The sequence below is a fragment of the Bidens hawaiensis genome, unplaced genomic scaffold (assembly GCF_021521415.1).
Source record: "Bidens hawaiensis isolate Kalapana, Puna unplaced genomic scaffold, B.hawaiensis_p1.1 tig00051320_1, whole genome shotgun sequence".
In the NCBI taxonomy this organism is placed as follows: Eukaryota; Viridiplantae; Streptophyta; class Magnoliopsida; order Asterales; family Asteraceae; genus Bidens; species Bidens hawaiensis.
In genome coordinates this window covers 35,948-47,955 of record NW_027499190.1, presented here as the reverse complement: position 1 = coordinate 47,955, position 12,008 = coordinate 35,948, and the positions used below count along the sequence as shown (strand labels likewise).

Below are 12,008 nucleotides of genomic sequence, written 5' to 3'. Positions count from 1 at the left end.
GGGGTCCAAAGGGCAACACCCCTCACTCGAGCAAATCAACGAAAATGAGTTTGAAATTGACGATTAGTGGAAAAATGGTTTGGGAGTTGATGGTTGGTTTGAATGGCAAATGAGTAGCAGTTGATCAATTGCATTGGCAACGAACCAGTGGCAACTGTTCGTAATTAGCAAGGTATTATCATTCGAAAGCATCACATTCGAAAACATTTTATAAATAAAAGTTATAGAAATAATTATTATTTAATAGGAAAGAGAGGTGAGAAACAAAAAATTATAAAAATAATTAAAGAAATATGTATAATTAATAGGGAGAAAGACAAGAAATTAAAGGTAAGAATACAATAGAGTTATACGTGACAAAAAAACTTAGCTTATATTACTCTTGACTGAAACAAGCTAGCGTGATTCATAATTACTTATGAAGACCGTTAAATTTGTATTTATACTTTAAGTTTAAGTTCAAAGAACCGAAATAATGAGAACTTAAGAGACAACTAGCAGAAATATCACATAACCACATATGAATTAAAATACAGAAACAACAAAAACATGGTACAACTAGAGAGGTAACATGTGCGGGGTCTGTTTGGTGCATTTCATTATTATGGCTGGTAACATGCAAAGAGACCAAGATTGTGAGTGATGGAAAGTTGAGTTTTAGCTAGTGGCTATGGAAACCTGATGAATAACTACTCGTGAACCACTTGCAAAGAGTTGACACAATGATAGGCCAAAAAGGTCCTTTCCACATACCCAGTCTGATAGCCAGTGCCTTGTTTATGGAGACAAATATTGTACCATTATCTCATAGCCGTCCCAAAACTCACACAGGGCTCGACAAGTGATGGACCCAAAAAAATTTTCACAGGGTTAAGAACTTTTTGATCGGTTGTCGATATATTAATTTTTTTCGGTTCATCTGGGTCGGGTCAGTCAAATAACATAATAAAAAAGATAAACAAAATTACGTCAATCACGTGGACCAAGACGTAAAGGCCCTGGGCCCTGAGCCAAGACGTAAAGGTGCACAAACTCGAAGTAAAATAAAGAAATTACTCTAAATGTTGTAAACTGAAGTAAATTAAATAACCTAATATAGAACATATTAATAAAGTAGTGAAAACTGGAGTAAATAAAAGATTTATTATAAAATGTTGTAATTTTTATCTTTATATACTAAAAGCAGTAAGCTAAAATAATGTTATTAAGGTATATTGGTTTTTAATACTTCAAACTTTCAATCGCCGGCTGATAACGTTACCAACTTTTGATATATATGTTACCCATCGCTCCCAACTTTCACCCAATCCCGAACTTAACGAACCATAACTCCGTTAGTTTTCTTAAAACATTTTGTTGTAAATTATTCAGAAGTATCCTACACATTTTTGAGAAAATTTATAATATAAAAAAAAAAATACTAAACATTTTGTTTGAGATATGACATTTTCCACACATTTCCGATAAAAATGACATAAAAACTTAAAACATTTTGTCGGAAATGGGTCGGAATTTTTCTATGCATTTTGAAGAAAGTTCCGTTATGTCATTATTTGACCGATATATTATTGCTAAACTAGAGTTTTCCACACGTTTTCAAAAAGGTTATGTCTGAATTTGATTGGTGTATTTGTGCTTTCAATTAGAGTTTCCGGTTCGTTGGTATATGGACCAATCTTTTTCGTTAGATATTTTTCTTTCATAGAAAATGTCAAATCTCTTTCTGGTGAAATATAGAGGAAAGTTTGCTTTTCTTTCTTGGTCAGCACTCAGCAGATATTGGACATCATTTGAGCCCATTTGGCTCCACTTAGAGCGAATAGGCACAACTGCACAAGCACCATTGTGTAAAATATTTTCCTTTTTCCATCTCACCGGTTGAGCCCATTTTGTTTTACCAACTACACCTAGAGGTGCACAAAATCAATCGGGTTTTACAAACACACAGTTTCAGATATACAACCGGGTTCGGGTATGATCAGATATTAGCAGTGCTCGGGTTAGGCTCATGTCCGGTATTGTGTCTAAAAACCATACTTTATACATCGGGTTCGGGGGTATAGAACCGGGTATTTAAATACTATATTTTCAAGTTTTTTTTTCCGTGTATTTTCAGGTATATTAGATTTAAAGGGTTGCGCCTTTTAGAGGTATTTTTTGGATAAATTCGGGTATAGGCCAGGTATTTGAAAAACCTAGTTCCAGGTATGGAACCGATTCCGGTTTTCGAGTATTATCGGGTATAAATCGGTTCGGGTACGAGTTTTGGTACAGAAATGCATATCTTATCCGCACCATAGGGATATGGTCAGGTGCGGGTTCGAGTATTAAAATCCCGGGTATAAAAAAACCGGTTTCGAGGTTTTTTCCGAGTCCGGTTCCGAATTCAGGTTTTTTTGTACACTTCTAACTACTCCATCATGTTAGATTTTTTATACTTCATGATAAAAAAAAATAAATATTATATTTTTAAAATTCTTGATCTATTTAACAGAGTTTTGACATGCTATTAGGCGTTTATGGTAGGGGCATTCAATATTCAGTTTGATATTGAATTCAAAATTGAATTTGAATATACTTAGTTGGAATTCAATTCAAATTCGAATTCGAAGGAAATCATTCGATTCTAATTCTATTCGATTCGAATCCAAGTTCAAAAATTAAAAATCAAACAATTCAATTAAGTTAATTAAGAAATTCAAATTCGATTCATTAAACATCTCTATTTTGTAGTTACAATTTTCATGATCATAAAAAAAAATTAAAATTGAAAATACTCATTATCATATTTTACTATAAAAATATTAAGGTAGAAGAGTAAGAATCTTTCTCCTTTTACACACAACACTAGTCCCATTTTCTAATTCCTTTTTAACTAACTAACCTCACCACTCACACTCCTAAACACAATGGTCTACAAACATATATTGTCTATGTCATATGTCATATAATTTACACGTGGTCTTCTCTTTTGTTGTCTCCTATGGACCCCACCAACCTCTATTTATTACCCCTCTCATTCTCCACCCTCCTCACACTCCATCCTCTCTCCTTCAAAATTAACATTCAACAAACTTAATTTCTTCATATTAATAATAATAATATTAATATTAACCAATGGCTACAAACCCTTATACACCATCCTTACTCCCACCTTCTTTCTCATCCAAAATCAAACACCAAACATCCATCAAATCATGCAAACCTTCAAGAAAAAAACACGCAATCAATTGTGCAGCGTTACAATCCTCCTCACTACTTCATTTCCCACAATCAATTAACCACACTGAACACCATCATCCATTACAATGGAACTTCCTACAACGAGCCGCAGCAACCGCATTAGACATGTTCGAATCCGCTTTAATATCAAGCGAAAGCAACACTCCTCTACCCAAAACATCCGACCCGAGGGTACAAATATCAGGAAACTACGCACCCGTGCCAGAACAATCAGTCAAGCATAATTTAAGCGTTTCTGGATCCATACCTACTTGTGTTAAGGGAACATACGTAAGAAACGGAGCCAACCCGCTTTTCGAACCCGTAGCGGGACACCATCTGTTTGATGGTGACGGTATGGTTCATGCGGTTACATTTGACGATAACTCGGTTAGTTACTCGTGTAAATTAACTCAAACAAGCCGACTAGTACAAGAAAAAGAGCTCGGGCGCCCGGTTTCCCCGAAAGCTATTGGCGAGCTTCATGGACATTCGGGTGTGGCTCGGTTAGCTTTGTTTTACGCTCGGTCGGTATTGGGTCTAGTTCATAATGATAAAGGTATGGGCGTTGCGAACGCGGGTTTGGTTTATTTTAATAACCGGTTACTCGCTATGTCCGAAGATGATTTGCCGTATCATATTAAGATTACGCCGTCTTCGGACATAGAGACAGTCGGACGGTATGATTTTTCGGAGCAATTAACGTCTACAATGATCGCTCACCCGAAGATTGATCCGGTTACCGGAGAAATGTTCGCATTGAGCTACGACGTTGTACAAAAGCCGTATCTTAAGTACTTTAAGTTTACGAAAGACGGGAGGAAGTCCGGAGACATTGAAATCTTGTTGGACGTGCCGACGATGATGCATGATTTCGCAATCACGGAAAACTATGTAATTGTTCCGGATCAACAGGTAGTGTTTAAGTTACATAAAAGGTGGGTCCCCTGTGATTTATGATAAAAATAAAATGTCACGGTTTGGGATATTATCGAAAACCGCGACATCGTCAGATGACATGATTTGGGTTGACTCGGAGGAAACTTTTTGTTTCCATTTATGGAATGCTTGGGAAGAACCCGAGACTGACGAAGTTGTCGTCATCGGGTCATGCATGACTCCCCCGGACTCAATTTTCAACGAGTCCGAGGAGAATCTGGAAAGCATAATTCGGATAAATTTAAAAACGCGCAAATCTACAAAACGCCGAATTATTCAACAATCCGAACAAGTCAACCTAGAAGCGGGTATGGTGAACCGAGACAAACTAGGTCGCAAAACGCAGTTTGCGTACCTAGCCATTGCCGAACCATGGCCTAAAGTTTCGGGTTTTGCGAAGGTGGACTTGGTTAGCGGCAACATTAAGAAGTATTTATACGGCGAAAACAGGTACGGCGGCGAGCCATTTTTCCTTCCGAGTGATCCGAACTCTGAAAATGAAGATGATGGTTATGTTTTAGCATTTGTTCATGATGAGAAGACATGGAAATCAGAGTTACAAATAATAAATGCTATGACTATGGAAATGGAAGCTTGTGTTAAACTGCCTACAAGGGTTCCATATGGATTTCATGGGACTTTCATAAGCTCAAAGGATTTGGCACAACAAGCATAATATATTAAAACATGTATGTTATGCATATACACATACATTTATAATGTATAGTGGTTAGAAGTAATTAAGGTTAGAACTAATTAAGAAGATATGCCTGAGGGATTGTGGCTCACATCCCCGGAGTCTTCTTAAGATTGTTGATTCATAGGTTATTTTTTATTTTGTTTATTAATTTTTAGGTTGTATGGTTTGTGGAGGAACCAAGCTTGTAGCTTTTGGACTGAAGCTCAGCTGGTTTCTGATGTTATCTGGCTTCAATGATTGAAAAATACACTGTTTTTGAGAAATTTGTTGTAATGTGTAATTAACCAATAGTCTTGGCTTTTTAATTTCTTTTTTTTCTCATATATTGTCACCTTTTACTTTCTAATCTCTAATCTTTTGAGATGGGAATTCTTTATAGTTGAGGCCTAAAAGCATGCAATGTTTGTAATCCATAGTATTTTTTTTTTCGTTGAGAGTATCCTAACAAGCGGCCATAAACAATGATTTTATCTAATCATATGTAGAGATATTTATAATGCATCTAATTATACCATCTAATGTGATTTTTTAATAACTAATACCGAAGTCACAATAATTAGTGCACATGGTTTTGCCACAATTTATGTTAAGATACCCAAAAGCTTTATAAAAACATGATTTTTAATCTTTTGACGAATTAAGTTGTGATTTGAAATTATCTTAAAAGACTTTTTTTTTGTATCAATTAACTCATACACATTCTATAATTTCAATCTAGGTTGGTTGGTGCAAGTGGAGAGCAATCATCGAGTTTTCTACTGTAGAAAGTTTCCAACTAAATTCAATTTTATAAGGTTATAGTTAGACCGGCTATGTTATATGAGAGAGATTGTTCGGTCATCAAGAAAACACAAGTACACAAGATGGAAGTATCAAAGATAAGGCTAGTGAGGTAGATGTGTATGCACACAAGGCTAGACATAATAAAAAGTAAGGTTTTTAGAAAAAAAAAGGGTCAGGATTCGCTATAATATATCATCTAAGATTAAGGGAAGAAAATTGAGATGATTTAGACATGTGAAAAGAAGACATATGACAAGGCCATGTAAAGCATTAGGAACCCTAACTATGTGATGGGGGTGGAAGAATATAGGCAAGCATACGTTGATGTGGGCTGAATGGATCATGCATGATTTACTAGTAATTTGCATATCTCTAATGACATGGTTCAAGATAAGAGTTTGTGTAAATGTAAGATTAACTTTAAGGATTTTAATGGAGGGTACAAATGTGTCATTGATATGCCATAGTAGCTTAGATTTTTTTACACTTTAGTTGAATATATTTTATTAACATGAGAGTGGCTTCTTGTATTTATGTATATATATTTTCTTATAATGTAGTTATTTCTCTATACTTATACCATGTTATTCATTACTGCTTTTGTTATTGGCAACCTTTTTGCTTATATATCTTCTGTATAGTTATTATCTGTTGTGTTTTAGAGTTGAGGTTTGTTATAGAAACAACCTCTCTATCCTCAAGAATGGATGTAAGGTTTACCTACCATTCATCCTTTAAAAGACACTACCATTTGCTAGCTAAGATGAAATCACCTTTTATTATTATTATTATGTTAACAATGTTTGTAACAACTCTCAATATCTGAATACGCCTTCCTGAGACGGAATGTTAATCGTCCATATTGATTTTGACGCTTTAGATCACCTAACTCACCCAATAACACCATCAAAGAGGAAACCCATCACAATAGAAAAACCTCCCTTGATCGAGTCCGGTTTTGAACTTAATATCATAAGATCTCAAGTCTTAAGACCATGAGGCCAAGTGCATGAAATAAACAATAAACCTTTATAAACTTCAAAAACTATGGAATTAACTTGGTGTATTCTAGTCATTATGAAAGTGACACCTCTCATAAACATGGCTTTCTCCACTACTGTTGAAGTTAATATAGAAAGATTCAAACACATTAAATTTCTGCCGGCAAATGAATATCTGCCATAAGTTTGTAAAAGTTATTTTTGTAGTAACGCGTAGTAGGGTAGGATCAGGGCAGGGTAGGAACAAGGAAATGGGTCTGTGAATGCGTGTATGTGTTTTGTTTCATCTATTGCAAACAAGTGGGGCTTGGACCAAATGCACCCAACTTGGTGGTAGGGTGTGTATATTGCCTTGGAAGGCCAGTCGTGACTCCCGCCCACAGAAGACCACTTTTGATTCATCAATCAAATTGCACCGACCATAATGCTACTTTTACTTTTATACATTTATTACCTCTTTAATATATATAGTTTTCTATGAAGACAAAAATACTTGTTCCTAAAAACTACGATCTATTGGTTGAGATAATTAGTAGTTTTTTTAAAATATTAAATAGTTTATTAATAAACCCACCATTAGGGTGGAGGGTGTGGGCGACGTACCCCCAAGGGGTACTATTCCCCACTGGAAACACCGCCACCACCCCTTCAAAGTCGCCATCGGGTTTGTGCCGGAGTAAGTCCCCCGAATCTTTCTCTCTTTTATTTTAATAATTGTCTAATCATTTTCCATATTTTTGGGTTTTATATTTTTTGTTTTTTGGTTTTTTTAATTGTAGGGTTCAAAGAAAATGTGAAGAGGAAGAAGGAATGAAGTAGAAGAAAGTGTAGGTGTGATATAATGATATATATATATATATATATATATATATATATATATATATATATTTCCATGCCATATTTATTAGTTTTTGTTCGTTTTTAGTTAAGATTTGTATACTACTAACATATTTGTGTTTCGTAGGTTCCGGAAATTGAACGTGGTTGTAAAGAACGAAAAACGAGTCAAAGTAAGCTTAAACGAGAAGCCGGAACGAATCAGGAGAGAACCAGAAGAGATAGTCGGTCGGACCGGCCAATGGCCAGGCCAGCCCTTGAGCTAGCCACGCTGCGCGGCCAGGAAGGTCATACCTGGCCGCGTAGCACCTAAAGACAAAATTCCAGAAAGTTCAGTATTTTGTCAGATTTAAGTTCCAGTTGCACTATATAAACATCCTTAACCTTAACTGAAAAATACCTACAAACCAGAGCCGAATTTGGAGTTTTTTGGAGCTTAGGATTGCATAATATGGCGGTTTTTATGGCAAGGAATCATTTGGTGAAGTGCTACTTAATCGAGATCGAAAACTATGGGTTTTATCGCTTTTAATCTTTCGTTTCTACTATTTTCACCATGTTTTCCTTTATGATTATTTTGTTTGATTTTTCGATGCTAGGCTAAACGTTATAGACTGCCTAGGCTATCGATGACCCTTTGTTAACGTTTGATTTTGATTATGATTTCCGTTATGGTTTTATGAATCAGTAAATGGTTTTGTTTTATTTAATTAATGCATATGTGTGCTTGGTTTTAATTGATTAGTTTTATTGTTCCACATTATCATTGGTGATTGTTTCATTGAATATGATTTTGTTAGGTTATAATAACTGTGTGTTTTTTTTTTACTAGTTTATGATTGAATTCGAATAAGATCATATGAACAGTTTTATTAATTAAACAAATAAAAGTTTGTTACTAACCTAAACAGCAGTAATGTGATATGTTATTTGTTAGATCTTTGTTGATTAAGATTGCTATATTTAGTTCTTCGTCAGGAGTCCGTCTAGGTTTGGCTGGTTAACATTGTCTATCGAGTCAATTGAGTTTATCAAACTACATTTGAATTCCGCGCTGTAAGGTAGTATTTCTTATAAAGGTATTCGTTCATAATTGATAAATAATCGTAAGGGAGTTTAAGAAATAGAACCGGTGCGTCTTAAAACTTATTAGAAACTCATAGGTGTCTTCTTGTGAAGGGTCAGGGGTCATGTTCAGGTTTTCTTTTAAGTGTTTATTTTATGATCTCAGTTTCATAACAAGTATTTTCCAATTAACTGATAACTACAACTTAGAGGATTCAAGCCTAGGTGGTTTTTCATCATCATCTGAGTCAATCGAATTAAATTGTCTTTTGTTTTATTTACTTGTCTGTTCTAAATTTGGTTAATTTATTAGTTTAATATTAGTAATTTAAAACTCCCTTTAAACTAATACAAAAATAAATAGTCGTGTCGGTTTGTCGAGTCTAATTAGTTAATTTACGTAATTTAAAGAGTCTCGTGAGTTTGATATCCGGACTTACTTACATTTACTATAGTCGATTGGTTCAGTTGCCGGTTAGTATTTTAGTCGAATTTTAGAGAGCTTAGAATATTACTTAGTGTCTAGATTAACATAATTTAGTTAATAATTTTATAACTACTTTTAGCACATTAAGGTGAATGTGGTTTTTTTTGTTCTTCATTTTTCTCTTTTATGTATGGGTTGTTTATTATATAATAGTTTGTTTTTCCTTTAAATATAATAAACAAATGTTAAACTTATTTTTAATTAAATTTATAGTTTATAATTTAGTTTTAGTTAAAAAAAAGATAATTAACTAAATGTATAACTTAATTTTAGTTTATACGTTTTTTAAAATTTATAATTATTAGTTATTTTAAACTAAAAATTAAAATTTTTTAAGGTAGTTCGTGTACACCGCCTTGGGTAGTCCTAGATGATTCAAGGTAAAAATGATGTGTCAATGCAAATTGGTTTGGAATTAGGGTACTTTTGGTACCCTTAGGGTACCGCATCCTCCACCCTTACATAGTTTCAAGCTTACATCAGTTTCTTAACTTGGCTGTTAGATCAAGGATATAGCGATTGTGATTTGTAGTTTTCAAAATATCAAAAACGTTCTTAATAAACCCACCATTACATAGTTTCAAACCCACGTATTCAAATTTTATGTTATCATTCATGTTTGTGGCAAATCGTAAATCAATTCACTTTTATGAATCATCATAAAAAAAATCAGACATCGACTCATGTGGACCAAGTTAAGAAATAAATTCAATTGATATGCTTATTTGATGAAATCGATGATCGATTGATAATTATTTGATGATTACGAGATTATGTTAAATGGTTTCAGTGTCCAATTTCATCTTATAGAAATATTAATTTCATATATGATCTTGTAAACGTTTAAAGTTTTTTGTTCTAAATCTGATACTTTTGTTCTGAACTTCTTAGCCATTTATTTTGATCTTTTTTTGTTCTTAACTTCTTAACTTTTGTTATGAACTTCTTAGCCTTTTCTTAATTCTGATCTTTTCTTGTTTTAAACTTCTTAAACTTTTGTTCTGAACTTCTTAAATTTTTGTTCTGGATGTTTTTAAGTTTTGTTTCTGAATGTTTCAGTTTTGTTCAGAACGTTTAAACATAACATTTTAAACCCTAATCAAAGCTTAATTGAGTGTATTATTTCGCAATATCATAACCGATTAACGATTCTAAAGCCTCTTACATATCAATTGAATTGATTAAATCATCAATTTTTGATCAATTTGAAGATCAAGCACATAACTTCTTTTGTTTGTATTTACTTCAACAATTAATTAAAATGAGTAAAATTAATGGCTCAAATTAGTATGATTAGGTGGAAAATTGAAGAGCAAACAACAATTGTTTGTTTAATTGTAAAAAAATTGATGTATTGTGTTTTGAGGTCTTATTCGCACGTAACAAATATTTTTAGGGTTAGATAGCTCACAATTTAGTTTGATATCGACCTGCAAGTTAATTTGAAATGGGTCGACGATTGAATTGTATTGATATGGATAAATGCTCAATGAATCAGTTAATGAATTAGATCTTAGAATTAGATTTAGGTTATTTACGACTATGTTACCGCGTGAAATTGAAATCGACGTTCTAAAAGCTCGCATACCTAATGTATGATAACTGATTATTATACAATAACCCACCTATATATATATATAGAGAGAGAGAGAGCATAATAAAATTCAAAACAAAATAATCGAAGAAAATAATCAAATAGTGCAATATTTATTCATCTTTTCTAACATTCTAAATAATATAGAAAATAAAAACACTAAAAGTATATATAAAAAAATTAAATAGACAAAATTCAGTTATTTATATAAACTATACATGTGTTGGTGTATATATCTTGCGCGTGACCTATATACATCGGTAGTTAACGCTTAATAATTAAAAAAAAGCATTTAAACAAATTAGTCTAATGGTTTTTAACATATATATGTAACATAGGCATTTGTTCTTTTTGTCCTCAAAATAATTCAGTCATAACATAAACATTTTTATATTTATAAGAAGTAAAGAATTTAAAATTTGAACCTTATATTGAATAAGTTAAGCGATTTATGTTTTATGTTTGTTATTTTTGTTTTCGCATTTTATACATGCACAAATGGTTATACAAAATTTGTCAATTAAAAAAAACAACTTATAGGATTTAGTCACGTAAAAGATAGTGTGCTTTATGTATTAGTAACAAGCTTCAAGCATGCGTACGTTTTTTTATAGGATGTTTGTGTGAAATGCTAGAAAAACAAAATAAATTTAATTTAATTAATGCATGCCTTGAGACTTATCATGCTACTTTTTCTTCGAATAAGAGAGCAATATTCTTCTCTTTTGTGCCTTTTTCGATCCTATAGTCAGAAAACGAACTCACGAATTGAAAACATACAAATTTTCTCTTTCTCTCTCTCTCTCTAGAATGACTATAGATCGACGATAGAGATGGGGAGATATTAACTTATTATTCAATTGCGAAGTTTTGTAACAAAGCAATAAATGCTAGGTCAAAAACAAGGAATTAAATGTTATTGTGTGGAATATGTTTGATCCCTATGAAACAAGGCATCCTGCTAGCAGATGTAGAGGGGAGAGAAATAGAAATTTATGTTCTTTTGCAAGCTTCAATATTAATATTTATATGTATATATTATAGAATAATGAAAACCCCGTAAGGTGTAATGTATTATTGACCAACTATATATAGACGAGTACAATGAGATAAATACAAGGAAACATAATCAAATACAGTCTCCTAATTATGATAACACTATAATACTAAAACTCTAATAATATTATCTAGAGTATTCTCTAATATTCCCCCGCAGTCAGAGCGGTAGGAAATCGGACGCTCAGACTGAAGCGCAAAGCTTGTGTAGATACACGATTGGCTGTTACGTAGAGCAGGAACTCGATCGGTTATAGAATCTAAGAAGATCACTGGTGGCATGACCGTGGTCAGGCGACAAAGCATGATGACATGAGCTTCGAC

At 33.2% G+C, this 12,008-nt stretch overlaps 1 pseudogene; it reads left to right on the top strand.

The window, feature by feature from the left end:
• Positions 1 to 2,835: 2,835 nt before the first annotated feature.
• LOC143598968 (9-cis-epoxycarotenoid dioxygenase NCED2, chloroplastic pseudogene) lies at positions 2,836 to 5,109 on the top strand (annotated as a pseudogene).
• The last annotated feature ends 6,899 nt before the right edge of the window (positions 5,110 to 12,008 follow it).